Below are 13,155 nucleotides of genomic sequence, written 5' to 3'. Positions count from 1 at the left end.
CAGTAATCCATGTAAAGTGTGTGTATAATACAGGAGGTAACTCGGGATCAGTACAGGATAAGTAATGTATGTACACAGTGACTGCACCAGCAGAATAGTGAGTGCAGCTCTGGAGTATAATACAGGATGTAACGCAGGATCAGTACAGGATAAGTAATGTAATGTATGTACACAGTGACTGCACCAGCAGAATAGTGAGTGCAGCTCTGGAGTATAATACAGGAGGTAACTCAGGATCAGTACAGGATAAGTAATGTAATGTATGTACACACAGGGACTGCACCAGAAGAATAGTGAGTGCAGCTCTGGAGTATAATACAGGAGGTAACTCAGGATCAGTAATGTAATGTATGTACACAGGGACTGCACCAGCAGAATAGTGAGTGCAGCTCTGCAGTATAATACAGGAGGTAACTCAGGATCAGTAATGTATGTACACAGTGACTGCACCAGCAGAATAGTGAGTGCAGCTCTGGTGTATAATACAGGATGTAACTCAGGATCAGTAATATATGTACACAGTGACTGGAGCAGCAGAATAGTGAGTGCAGCTCTAGGGTATAATACAGGAGGTAACTCAGGATTAGCACAGGATCAGTAATGTAATGTATGTACACAGTGACTGCACCAGCTGAATAGTGAGTGCAGCTCTGGTGTATAATACAGGATGTAACTCAGGATCAGTAATATATGTACACAGTGACTGCACCAGCAGAATAGTGAGTGCAGCTCTGGAATATAACATGGGATGTAACTCAGGATCAGTACAGGATAAGTAATGTACAGTTGAAATCAGAAATTTCCTTCCACTCTCTATAAAGACACATCTGCAGGTTATTCCCCTCCGCGCTCTATAGAGACACATCTGCAGGTTTTTCTCACTATCCGACATGAAATCAGAATAAACCTTTCCTGTTTTAGGTCAATTAGGAACCAAAATTATTTATATTTGGCAAATGCCAGAATAATGAGAGAGAGAATGTTTTAAGGGTTTTAAGGCATAAATCCCCATTAGAAAGGAGTGACAGGGTGCGAATATGGCCTACGCTCTAATCATTCCCCATGGGACTGTAAGGTGGTGCTGGACTCATGCATCCCGCTCCTGAAGACCTCAGTTGCAAAGAATAATATACATAATGTTGATGTGTTTATGCTTATGATGCACATGTGGCCATCCAGTGGCTGGTTTTAGGTACTGCTCCATGGCAAGATATTGGAGATTGCCTAGTGACAGGAGTAGTAAGACAGTGACCAATTAAGAACACTGGCAGGAGTTTGGGACAATATATAGACAGGCAGGGGCAAAGTTTAGTAGAAGTAGTGTAAAGAGAAGTGTAAGAGAATTGTTAGTGTGCAAGCCATCAAGTGCCTAAGGTTCGGGGAATGGGTGTATGTGGCAAGACCCAAAGCCAGGAGCACAAATTGTAACGAAGGATGGAACATCGGGGTGCTTTACCCATCGTAGTGAGTACCAGACCCTAACCTGGGTAACCTCGGTCGCAACGGTGTCTAGCAGTACTAGTCCAATAGCGGAGGGCTGGCATAGACTTGGTCGAGACCCAGTGGACAAGCTGTGCCTGATGGCAGTGTAGGTCAGAAGACCGTTAGAAGGAACGGTGCCCTAGGGGCCGAAGGTGACCACTTTACCCCCTGCACTATGGTGCCAGATAGTGAGGAAGATGACAGTGTAACAGCAGCAGTAGTACCACGTGCTAAGTAACAGTTAGCAGTACAAGTATGCTTTGACGTAAAGTGTACTGTGCCTACAATGTTGAGGAGTTGTGCCCACAGTAATGATGTGACTGAAGTACTGTACGTAATGGTTAGTAAAAGACTGTTCAACAAGAAAACTTAATCTGTGTCCATGAATCCCTGGCGGGAATCTCCTGGATTGTTCGCGGACCTCTGTAGAGTTATGGCTTCCAAACACAAAGTCCACGCACTCCACCAGGAACCCCACACACCAGCCTTTTCCACTTGCTTTGTGGAGAGGACCAGTATCCTGGCCAAAGAGAGAGAAGGGCCGATTCACAGCGGAAGGATTGAGTCCGGCCTGCTACCCCTGCCGCCCCTCCACAGGGCTGCCAAGCACTGTGCTCGGCATTTTTTCATCATCTTCATAGGCAATGAATGGAGCGGCAGTCAGGAATCAGACCTACAACTCCATTTTGTTAAGGTGATAAAATTTGCTCAGTGGTCGGACCGGGTCATAAGTTATCACTCATCCCACCAATAGGTGATACCTTATTTTTACTGGACAATCTCTTTAAAGCTGCACATATTGCCTGATACTTTTTCATAGAAACTGCTTTTGGTGAGGTGGTCACATCTGGTGAGTGGTAAAAGCTTATTTAAAGGAGTTATCCCATAATTTTTTTTTTAGATTCCCTGTAGTCAAATAACCCCTCTAAAGTAGCCTGGCCATGTCTTCAGATTCTCTCTATCACTCACATATTTCCTCCATAACTGTGTCTCCCTGCTGAGAGGGAAGTGGGCGGTCCTTCAGTGCTGAGTGACTACCATGATCTACACACATTTCCCACAAACCCTTGCTTCTTCTCCAGACTATCCGCTCTCCCCCATCTAAAGCTAAGTTGGCTGCTCCTCCAAACTTCTCTGTGATCTGCTTATGGCCACCGGGCCGCAGACGACAGGAGACATGGTGGTGTGGATAGTTTCTAATACTATATTAATAAAATATAAATCTTGTGTTTCTATAACACCCTATATAAAGGTTTATCATCCTCTATCCTTCAATTTTGTATATGTTTTAGACATATTTCCCCTGTGCGTCTTCTCCTGGCTACAAAAACTGTATTTGTTGCCCATAGCAACCAATGACAGCGCAGTTTTCATTTTACCAGAGCGGTTTTCAAAATGAAAGCTGAGATGTGATTGGTTGCTGTGGGCAACCGAGACAGTCTCTCTTTTTAGACAGCATAGATAACGGCCCAGGGGGTTTTATGTTGTATGTATAAGTAGGAGGTGCCAATTTTATCAAGTCACGCTTAGTGAGTGGTGCTCTTGCTCATCTTCATGTATCACACAACCTAGCAGCAAAGTCGGCGAGCAGGCAGGCTGTTCCTCTTTTGACAGCAGTGCCCATGTCTGTCCTGTGCCATGAGGATACTGAAATCACAAAAGCCATCTCAGAGCAATGAAAGGTGGAGATACCCAAGATAGAAAAATAGCTGGCATCTACTGAGCATGTGCGACCTGTTATGAAAGATCTACAGGACGTATCCATGGGCAACCAGGTGTCACGGAGGCGACGGGGTAACTGGAACAGGGACCGCTAAACTGTCCCTCAGACTAGGGACCTTGGGCTGCTTCTTATCCCAGAGGTAGGCCTGATGGTACCCAGGTCCGGACCGCCAGTGTGACCCTAACTTGTGTCCCAACCCTGATCTAACACCACCCAGGAGACGGCCAGGAGTGGAGAAGCAAACACCACAAATACCACAGACAGGGGAAGAACCAAAACACATGCACACTTGAATCAGACACAAGGGAGAGAGAATACATGCCCAGGAAGAAATAAAACACAGGAAGAAATTATCTATCAACAGGAATCTTTCCATACCACACAGGAAAGCACCACCAGGCTTTGGATCACTACAATAGAGACCAGTATCGCTGAAGCAACGCTGAGCTATATTCGGCGAGGAGCGGCCGGATCCAGTACCTTAGGCCTAAGACACACGGCATGAAAATCGGAGTGAGTGGAATGCGATAAAACATCGCATTCCACTCGGACCAATATTAACCTATGTGCCAGCACTCATGAGCGATTATTTTCTCAGCCCTAATAGGACCGAGAAAACAATCGCAGTATGCTGCGAGTGTAATGCGATCCTTGTTTCTCTCGCACCCGTTTAAGTCTATGGGGCAAGAGAAAAAACGCACTGCTATTGCAGGGCACCGGTGAGCCGTGAGTGCAGGGCGAGAATGGCAATAGCCGGCTACGGAGAAGAGAGGGAGATAAATCCCTCCCTCTCCTCCGCAGCGCCAGCCCGCCCCTCCTCAATGCCGACATTCCCCCCCACCGCCCTCCCCGCAGCTGTAGTCCGATCGCATGATCGTACCTCAGTCGCAATGACACTCGGCTCCTGCTGTGCTGCCAGTGTGAGCCGAGTGTCATGCGAGGATCGCAGTAGTCCCCCGTGTGACCCCGGCCTTATAAAGAGTGAAGGTGGCTGTGACTGGTCAAAGCAGTCTGAGCTCCTAACAGCAATTCACAAAGACAGCAGTGAAGCTAAAACAGCCGACGTCCGAGTCAGGCTAAGCAACTAAGAGACCTCAGGTTGCATGTCAGACTCTGTGGTGTGAATAGAGTCCGATGCCACCATGACACCCAGAGAGTGCAAAACTGAACACCGCATGCCACCAGGGAGGCAAAAGCCTCTGACATGCCGATATTCAGGGAGCGATATCCGGAGCAGAGAGCACTTTTGGAAATTGATTGCATTGACATCTTCAATTATTTGAGGATTTTAGGCCACTGAGCTGTGATTCATATTGGGGGAATAACCCCTTTAATTTACATTTTCTTTTCGGGGCAGGAGCCTGGCACTGTAAGGGCTTGTATGTTAGGTTGAGTGTCTTTAGTACAGTGTGTTTACGACATGGGCACATCCACTAAACTATTTGCAGAATGTGGGAGAAATCGAGTGGAATTTTACAGCATTTTCTATCGGTGACAGAAGTGTCTGCAGCCAATAAGCGGAATAAATAACCACCTTTATCCGCATGGCAGGGATGAAACACTGGACATCTTCATCGGTGTCAGCCATACGGACCTCATAACAGAAGCAATTACACAGGGTTTTATATATACACATGTAGCCATCCACCACTCATGTAGAACTACAAGGTCAAGCATGTCGTACCAAACTGGCATGCTGTGAATTCTAGTTCTACAACACCTGCCGCGATCTCGACGCGGGCTGCACTGTAACGCCATGAATTGCTAGGCAATAGGAGACGAATCTAAGATGCTTGGAGCAGATCAGCTTCCTCCAGACCCCCTCCTCTTCTTATCAGGAGAGTGGAATTTTCCACCGTCTTTGTAAGTGGTGGAAAACAGTAGCAAAGACAGGAGGCTGCCGTGTGATACAATGGGCACATTTATAGCCGAAGAGCCTGGTCAATTCATATAGACAGTGGCGGCAGGATGCAATGACAGATTTATGTGCGGTAGTCTGATGTACCACCATATTAACATTCACCGTGCTGTATATATATAGAGATCGGATCCTAGGATATAAACTAGACTATCCATAGCAAAGTGTTCGGAATGTCAGTGCGTCTTATAAAGTATCGCGCCATTGTTGCCACACAGCACTTGTCAATACATTCGTGAGCGCAAAAATAAATAATTAGCTGTGCCATTAAAGCAACCCTCGACCCAGCAATTAAAATGTGACTATACATCCCTGGTACCCTCCATTGCCGTTCTGCTACCTCCTCGGCACAGATCTGTGTACCATTTCTCCTGCTTCTTGGCCGCCATGGCTGCAAGCGGAGTCCAATGTTACGTCTAAATCATGCCTTCCCTGTTGTAGGATACTAAAGGCCGGGGTGTTGTGGTTTACCCCTCCTGATTAGGGATGAGCATACTTGTGGTAGTACTTGTTCGCCAGGTTCTGTCGAAATTTAGTTAAAAATTTAGTTCGGAACTCGAACTTGACCCCATGTAAGTCAATGAGGACTTTTGTGCTGTAAAATGGTCGTAGTAAGGGCTAGGATTGCAAGAGAAATCAAAATGGGGCTAAGAGCAGGACAATTGACCTGCAAACAAATGTGGATAGGGAATAAATTAAAAAAAAACTAAAATAACGTGGGCTTCCCCCTATTTTTACTAACTAGGGCAAGTAAAGCAGACAACTGAGGGCTGCAACCCTCAGCTGATTGCTTTACCTTGACTTGTTATCAAAAATAGAGGGGATCCCAAGCCATTTTTTTAAATTATTTAAATAATTTTAAACAAATGGCATGGGTTCCCCCCATTTTTGATAATTAGTCAAGTTAAAGCAGACAGCTGGAGACTGTTATTATCAGGCTGGGAAGGTCCATGGTTATTTGGTCCTTCCCAGGCTAAAAAGAGCAGCCTGCAGCCACGCCAGAAGTCGTGCATCCATTAGATGCACCAATTCTGGCGACTAGGCTGGCTCTTCCCAATTGCCCTGGTGCGGTGGAAATTGGGGTAATACTTTTGGTGTTGAAGTCAGCTGTGAATTCTGTGAATTGGCAGCAAGCCAAGTGGTTATCAATTGAGAGGCGTCTATCAGCCATATCCGCATTGTAAGATGCACCTTCACTTTACCCCCAGTTTTTTGGGGAAAAAAGTGCGTCTTACAATCCAGAAAATATGGCATATCAATATCACCTCTTACTTTTCTAACAATTTTACCCATGCAGTTATCGTTAATACCGCGCCCGTCCTCAATAGCTCCAGTCATTTATTGACGGCCATGTTCCCGATGATGGAGTTGCAGATTTTCCCTCAATTACTGATTGTTTTCAGCTAAGGAGAAGGGGAAAACTATTGACTTATCCAATTATTTTGCTATACTCCTGTTTATTTTTAGGCTTTGATAATCATTGTATTTTCTCTTCTAAAGGTAAGGAGTCAAATGAAAGGAACCACTTCACTAATAATTTGCAAAGAATATATAATAGAATAAGCTAAAATAAGGAACAAGAGGCTGAGGTTTATTCTTAAAGGGTTTGTACATCTTGGCAACCTTTATTTTTTTATCTTAAGGCCCCGTTACAGGCAAGGACGTATAACGATATATCACCGGGGTCACGGATTCCGTAACGCACATCCGGCATCGTTAGCGACGTCGTTGCGTGTGACACCAACGAGTGGCCGTTAACGATGGAAAAATCGTCCATCGTTGACACGTCGTTCATTTTCATAAAATCGTTGGTTGTTGAGGACGCAGGTTGTTCGTCGTTCCTGCGGCAGCACACATCGCTACGTGTGACACATCATGAACGACGAACTACAGCTTACCTGCGGCCGCCGGCAATGAGGAAGGAAGGTGGTAGGCGGGATGTTTGTCCCGCTCATCTCCGCCCCTCCGCTTCTATTGGGCGGCCGCATAGTGACGCCGCATGAACCGCCCCCTTAGAAAGGAGGCGGTTCGCCGGCCACAGCGACGTCGCTAGTCAGGTAAGTCAGTGTGACGGCTCCTAACGATATTGTGCGCCACGGGCAGTGATTTGCCCGTGAAGCACAAACGACGGGGGCGGGTACCCTCGCTAGCGATATCGCTGCGTGTAAAGCCCCCTTTAAAGATGGGTATGATGGCCGATCGCTCTGCACTTCTCTCGTTTGCTTTTGTTTAGCCTGAGATTTATTTCACTTTAAGGTGTTGATTAACCCAGTCTTTTTCTATACTGCCAACCTTTGCATTTTTCATACAAAAAGATTCATTTTTTTGGGTGTAGCCACAAATGCTTTATGGGGGACCATGAACTTCCATGTCCATTTCGTGTCGTAGATTTGCCTTCTCTTCCGACATTTCAAGACATCCTCTCTTTTTCTTTTGGGAGCCTCTAAGATGTTCCAGTAGAATTGTCGATAATAGAATCTTTCAAAATTTGAATTTGGAAGTTTTGCCGAATTTTTCGTCAAAATTCAATTTGCAGCTAATCAGTTTACCGTGGCTCAAAGGCACTGCAATTCCTTCAGTTGCCTTGAAAAGACGTGTATGACGCTCTGTGGTCTTGTAGGACCTTATCCAACCACATTCAAGCTCTTTAATTTAAACACAATCTTCAAGTGACCTCAATACAGTATACAGTATATGAATATGGATAAACAGTAGTAACCAACAGCCAGATCTTCACACTAATCTTCACTTCTAGGCTGTCACACACTACCAGTACAGTTTGTTCAGTATTGTTTTGGCTTTCTCTTGCTGTATCAATAGTTAAAGGGAATCTGTCACCAGGTTTTTGCTCCCCCATCTGAGAGCAGCATAATGTATAGACAGAGATCCTGATTCCAGCTATGTGTCACTTACTGAGCTGCTTGCTGTCATTTTGATAAAATTAGAGTTTTCTCTGCTGCAGATAAAGCAGCTATACAGAGCTCATGAATATACTGGACTACCTGCAGCTTGCCAAGTAGTCTTGTAATGATAATCTACTGCTGATTAAACAGTGATTTTATCAATACTACACTAATCAGCTCAATAAGTGACACATCGCTGCAATCAGGATCTCTGCACCTACATTTTGCTGCTCTCAGATTAGACTCCTCACTTGACTCAGGGCACGTCAGAGACTATGTTTTGAGGGGAAAATTTAACCCCGCGTTTTACAGTTATTCACCAAAAAATTTGCTTACATTAAAGTCAATGGGGCTGGGAGCTAGAGGTCATTATTAGGAGCTATGATTGGTTGCTATAGGCAATGAAGGACATTCTTAGTATAAGAAGCTTATGTGTGAGGTAATATGATATTGTGCCGCCCTGCCACCCCCATGCCAGCAGCCGGGCTCGGATCCGGATCCGTGGTGGCTCAACGGGTCTCCGGACCCGGTGGTCACGCGGCCACTCGAATGAAAAGGGGGGGTATGTACAGGGGATTAGGAAAGTCCGTGACGCCACCCACAGTGTGTGGTAATGTGAGGGACCACCACTGCCGCTGGGGAGCCCGGTGAGGATGATGTGGCAGCCTGATGTTTAACCCCTCCGTGCGTAGGGGGTTTGTGTCCCGGGGCCTGTTGATGGTGAGATGGTAGTTGGGTACCGTTGGGGATAGGAACAGGGGTCTTCAGTGTACTCACTCAGTCCTGGAATAACTTCACCGATAGCTTTTAAACCAGAATTCTGAGTACCACTGTAGCTTGTAGGGAGCACGCTTGGGTCCGTGCCCTTGGTGTTGCTGTTAGTCTGTGGCCCTGTCCTTGGCACCTTCGTCTCTGTTGGACCCGTGGGTATAAAACTGTTCGGGTCCCGCACACCCGTATGGCTAACGGAGTGAGCTTGCTCTCAGGGTTCACGCGTAGGATTTCTTTGGACTGTATTGGGAAAGTCCTATCCAATCGGTGCGTTAGTACCCCGATTTTGGAGCGGGTTGGGGATGACACTTGAAGTCTTCACCCCCGTCGGGTAAATTACCGGAACGCGTGAAGCTACTTTCCGGCCTGGGGTCCACGTACCCCGTTGTGCCCTGGCTCCTGCCCGGTGATAGCTCAAGGCCGCCGGCCGCCCTCCTTGGCAGTCCGTGCCCCTTGACACGATCCCCTGCGACCAGGGTTCCAGCTGACCAACGTCTGCCACCTAGTACACAGGAGCTCTCCTCCGTGACCTCTCCCTCTCGGAGAGTCACTTCACCTCCTCTCCTTTCACTCTACTCGACTCTCCCAACTCAACTGTCACTTTCCTCATTTTCCCCTCACCAACCCCCCATGTGGGTGGCCCTATTCCCTTCAGGCCCCCCAATGGTGTGTCTTATAGGTTAAAGTGGGAAGTGTTCCTAGGATTTTGATTGGCTCAGCTGTTAGCAACACCAAAGGACCAGGACCCGTAACCAAGGAGGGTGGATACTGTGCAGAAGGGCAGATTGCACAATACCCTGTGACGACCAGATAGGCCAGGGCGTCACAATATCAGTAGAGACAGACAGAGACACACAGAGCCAGAAACACACAGAGAGACACAAACACACAGAGACACAGACACACAGAGACACACACAGATAGAGAAAGAGGCAGACAGAGAGCGAAACAGACAGTCAGAGTGGGAGAGAGTGAGAGAGGTACTTAGTTACTATCCCGGGCAACGCCGGGTGCTACAGCTAGTAAAAAATAAAATGAAAGATAAACTGATAAACATAGCAAAAAGGCAAAGGTATTAACCAGCCAAGGTCATAGAAAGAAATATACAGATTGGATGTGTGCCACCCCCATGTCAGCAGCCGGGCTGCTCGGATCCGGATCCGCGGTGGCTCAAGGGGTGTCCGGACCCGGGGGTCACGCGGCCACTCGAAGGAAGGGGGGTATTTACAAGGGATGGTGTATTGAGATTTCGTGACGCCACCCGTGGTGTGTGGTAAGGTAGAGTACCACCGCTGGGAGTACCCGTTGGCGATGGAGTGGGCAGCCAGGTGTTTAACCCCTCCACGGGTAGGGTGGATGCCCCGGGACTCGGTGATTGTGACAGGGATGTGCTGTTGGGGAGGTAAGGGTCACTTGCGTACTCACTCAGTCCAATAACTCTGACACAGACAAATTTAGTAAACCAAAGTTCTGGACACCGCTGCCGCTGAGGGGGGACCACGCCTGGGTCCCGTTTCTGCTGGTGTTGCCTGTTGATCTGTGACCTTTCCCTTGGCACCTTGTTCTCTTCTAGTTGGTCCCTATAGCATGAAACTAATCGGGTCCCGCTCCTCAGTGTGGCTAACTGAGGGAGCTTGCTCTCAGCGTTCATGCTTGGGATTTTGTGGACCGTTTTAGTGGAAAGTCCTATCCCCCTCGTTGCGCTAGTACCCCGATTTTGGAGCGGGTGGAGAGCGGATCTTGAAGGCTCCGTTCTCATTGGGTAAATTGTTAGGTTGCCTGAAGCTACTCCCTGACCTAGAGTCCACGTACCCCGTCGTGCCCTGGTCCCAGCCCGGTGATGGTACAAGGCCGCCGGCTGTCCTCCACGACAATGCCATGCCCCTTGTCATGATCCCCTGCGACCGGGGTCCAGCTCCTACCAGGCCCAGACCACCGCCTGCTACCTACTACTTCCAAGGAGCCCAGGTCTTGACCTCCTCTCTCCTTCACCTCAAACATTACACTCTCCTTTCTTCTGTCTGACTCCTGACCTCCCCTTAACCAACCCCCCACGTGGGTGACCCTATTCCACTCAGGCCGTCCACTGGTGTGTCTGGTGGGTGTGGCGCAGAGTGTTCCAGGATTTTGATTAGATAGTTTTGGCAACACCAATTGGTTAGGGAATTGTAACCAAGGAGGAGGTGGATACTGCAGAGAAGGGCAGACTGCACAATACCCTGTGACGACCTGATAGGCCAGGGCGTCACAGATGCAGCAGTAAAGTAGGTAACACAGGTGCAAAATACTGGTGAAACAACCACTCCCAATCTACAAGTTCATGGAGGGGGTGATCGCCCAGTAAGTAAAATCTCCATAAGCCGCACACAATCTGTAAGACATGGTCATGGTCGGAACTGGATTTTTATTGCACATTACAAATGATGATGTATAATTGCTCCGGGTGGATTCTATGTTGTCATCTTTTGCTCTTTCTTTGGCTGCTATTCATTTACTTAGATGCTTCAGTGATTTGTGTCTTGTTTCCAATAAACTTAAAGGCAAGAAAGTTTTATGTAATATTTTGCAATATATGAAATAGTTTCGTTAGGAATGTCTTAAAAGAAATATTTGTGATACGATATTCTATATGAACTCTATCACATGATACAATATAAGAAAATAAGGATAGAAGTACAAGCTGCGATAGAGAATTCAATCAAATCACTCATTGTTAACTTTCCACATGTCCTATAGTCCACAATATCTGATAAGCCAGAATATTCCATGATTTTAAGCAATATAGTTATATTTAGTGGGGAACTGGGGCTCCTAAGCTGTCCCTCAAGCTAGGGGGTTCTATGCTATCCCTAATCTCAGGGATACTCCTGATGGTGGAGAGGCCTGAGACTCCTTCCTGACCCTGCTCCTGACAACTACTGATCTGATTCCCCCTCCCCTCAGGAAGAGACGGGACAGGAGTTGTGATGAAAACCAGAGATAATGACAGACAAGGGACAACGAAAATTGTCACACATCACGCACACAAGACAATAAGAGATTCAGGATGAAAAATAAGAGCAGGAGGGAAGCTACTAAACAGAGGTAAGCTCCACAACCTCACCAAGCAAAAGGCATAACTTTCTCCAGAGAGTCTGGAGTCTGGACACCACACCTCACAGGCAATAATAGACAAACTATAACTGGCATGGGTGGAAAGATACAACCAGCATAAAAAGGAGGGGAGCAGATATGATTGGCTTTCCTACAACATGTGATCAAATGAGCAAGCAGAGATTAACTCTTGCTTGTCTGCCTATGACACAGCACACAGCAGGTCAATGTTCAAGTTTGCCTGTGTTGCTCCCAGTCACCAGCGAAACCATCAGGCGGAGTGTCAGAATCTGGAATTTGAACAGAGCCTGACGCTGCCATGACAGTCAGCTAAGTTTGTGCAAAACTCTGTATGACAGTCACTTCCCATTTTGATGTAGTTTTTGTTGTTACCAAGTATGAAGGGGAATCTGTTATAAGGTTGTTGGTGCCCCATCTCAGAGTAGTGAAATGTGGAGGCAGAAACCCTGATACCAGCAATGTGTCACTTACTTCACTAGACTGCTTGCTGTAGTTTTGATAAAAATCACTGTTTTATCTGCTTTAGGTCTACCAGTTCTCTGAATCCTGAGCTCTATATAATTCCACCCATATCACTGATTGGCAGCTGTCACGCCGGTGCGAGGGAATGCCCTGCATGCAGCACAACACACAAGAGAAAAACTAGGGAAGATGAAGAGGAAGGCTGTGGCGACAGGGAAGAGGGGTCACCACCTCACTTTCACCTGAACTCCCTAACATTCCTAGATGGGTCCTTCCCCCCGTGCGTCGTCACATACCTAGGCCCTCACTGACCCTGACCTTGCTCTGACTAGTGAGTAGGTCAGTGTGACATTAGTCGCAATCTAATATATAAAGCTGAATGTGTATGTGTGTGTATGTCCGGGATTGGCATCTGCACCGTCGCAGCTACAGCCACAAAAGTTTGCACACTCACACGTCTGGACCCCAAGAGCGTCATAGGCTATGTTTTGAGGGGAAATTTTAACCCCACAATTTACAGTTATTCGCCAAAAAACCTGCCTCCATTAAAGCGAATGGAGCTGGGAGCCACAGTGTAGCCAGAACTTCAGAAGAATGCGCAGCCACGCCCTTATATGGAATGTTGGTGTGTCACAATGCAGCCAGGGAAAGAGACAGACACAGACAGGGAAAGAGGCAGACACAGACAGGGTAAGAAACAGACATAGACAGGGTAAGAGACAGACACAAAGAGAAAGACACAGACAAAGAGACAGACTGACAGGGAAAGAGACAGACACAAA

This window comes from Anomaloglossus baeobatrachus, chromosome 2 (assembly GCF_048569485.1).
Source record: "Anomaloglossus baeobatrachus isolate aAnoBae1 chromosome 2, aAnoBae1.hap1, whole genome shotgun sequence".
NCBI classification, from domain to species: domain Eukaryota; kingdom Metazoa; phylum Chordata; class Amphibia; order Anura; family Aromobatidae; genus Anomaloglossus; species Anomaloglossus baeobatrachus.
Note: the sequence above shows the minus strand (reverse complement) of the source record.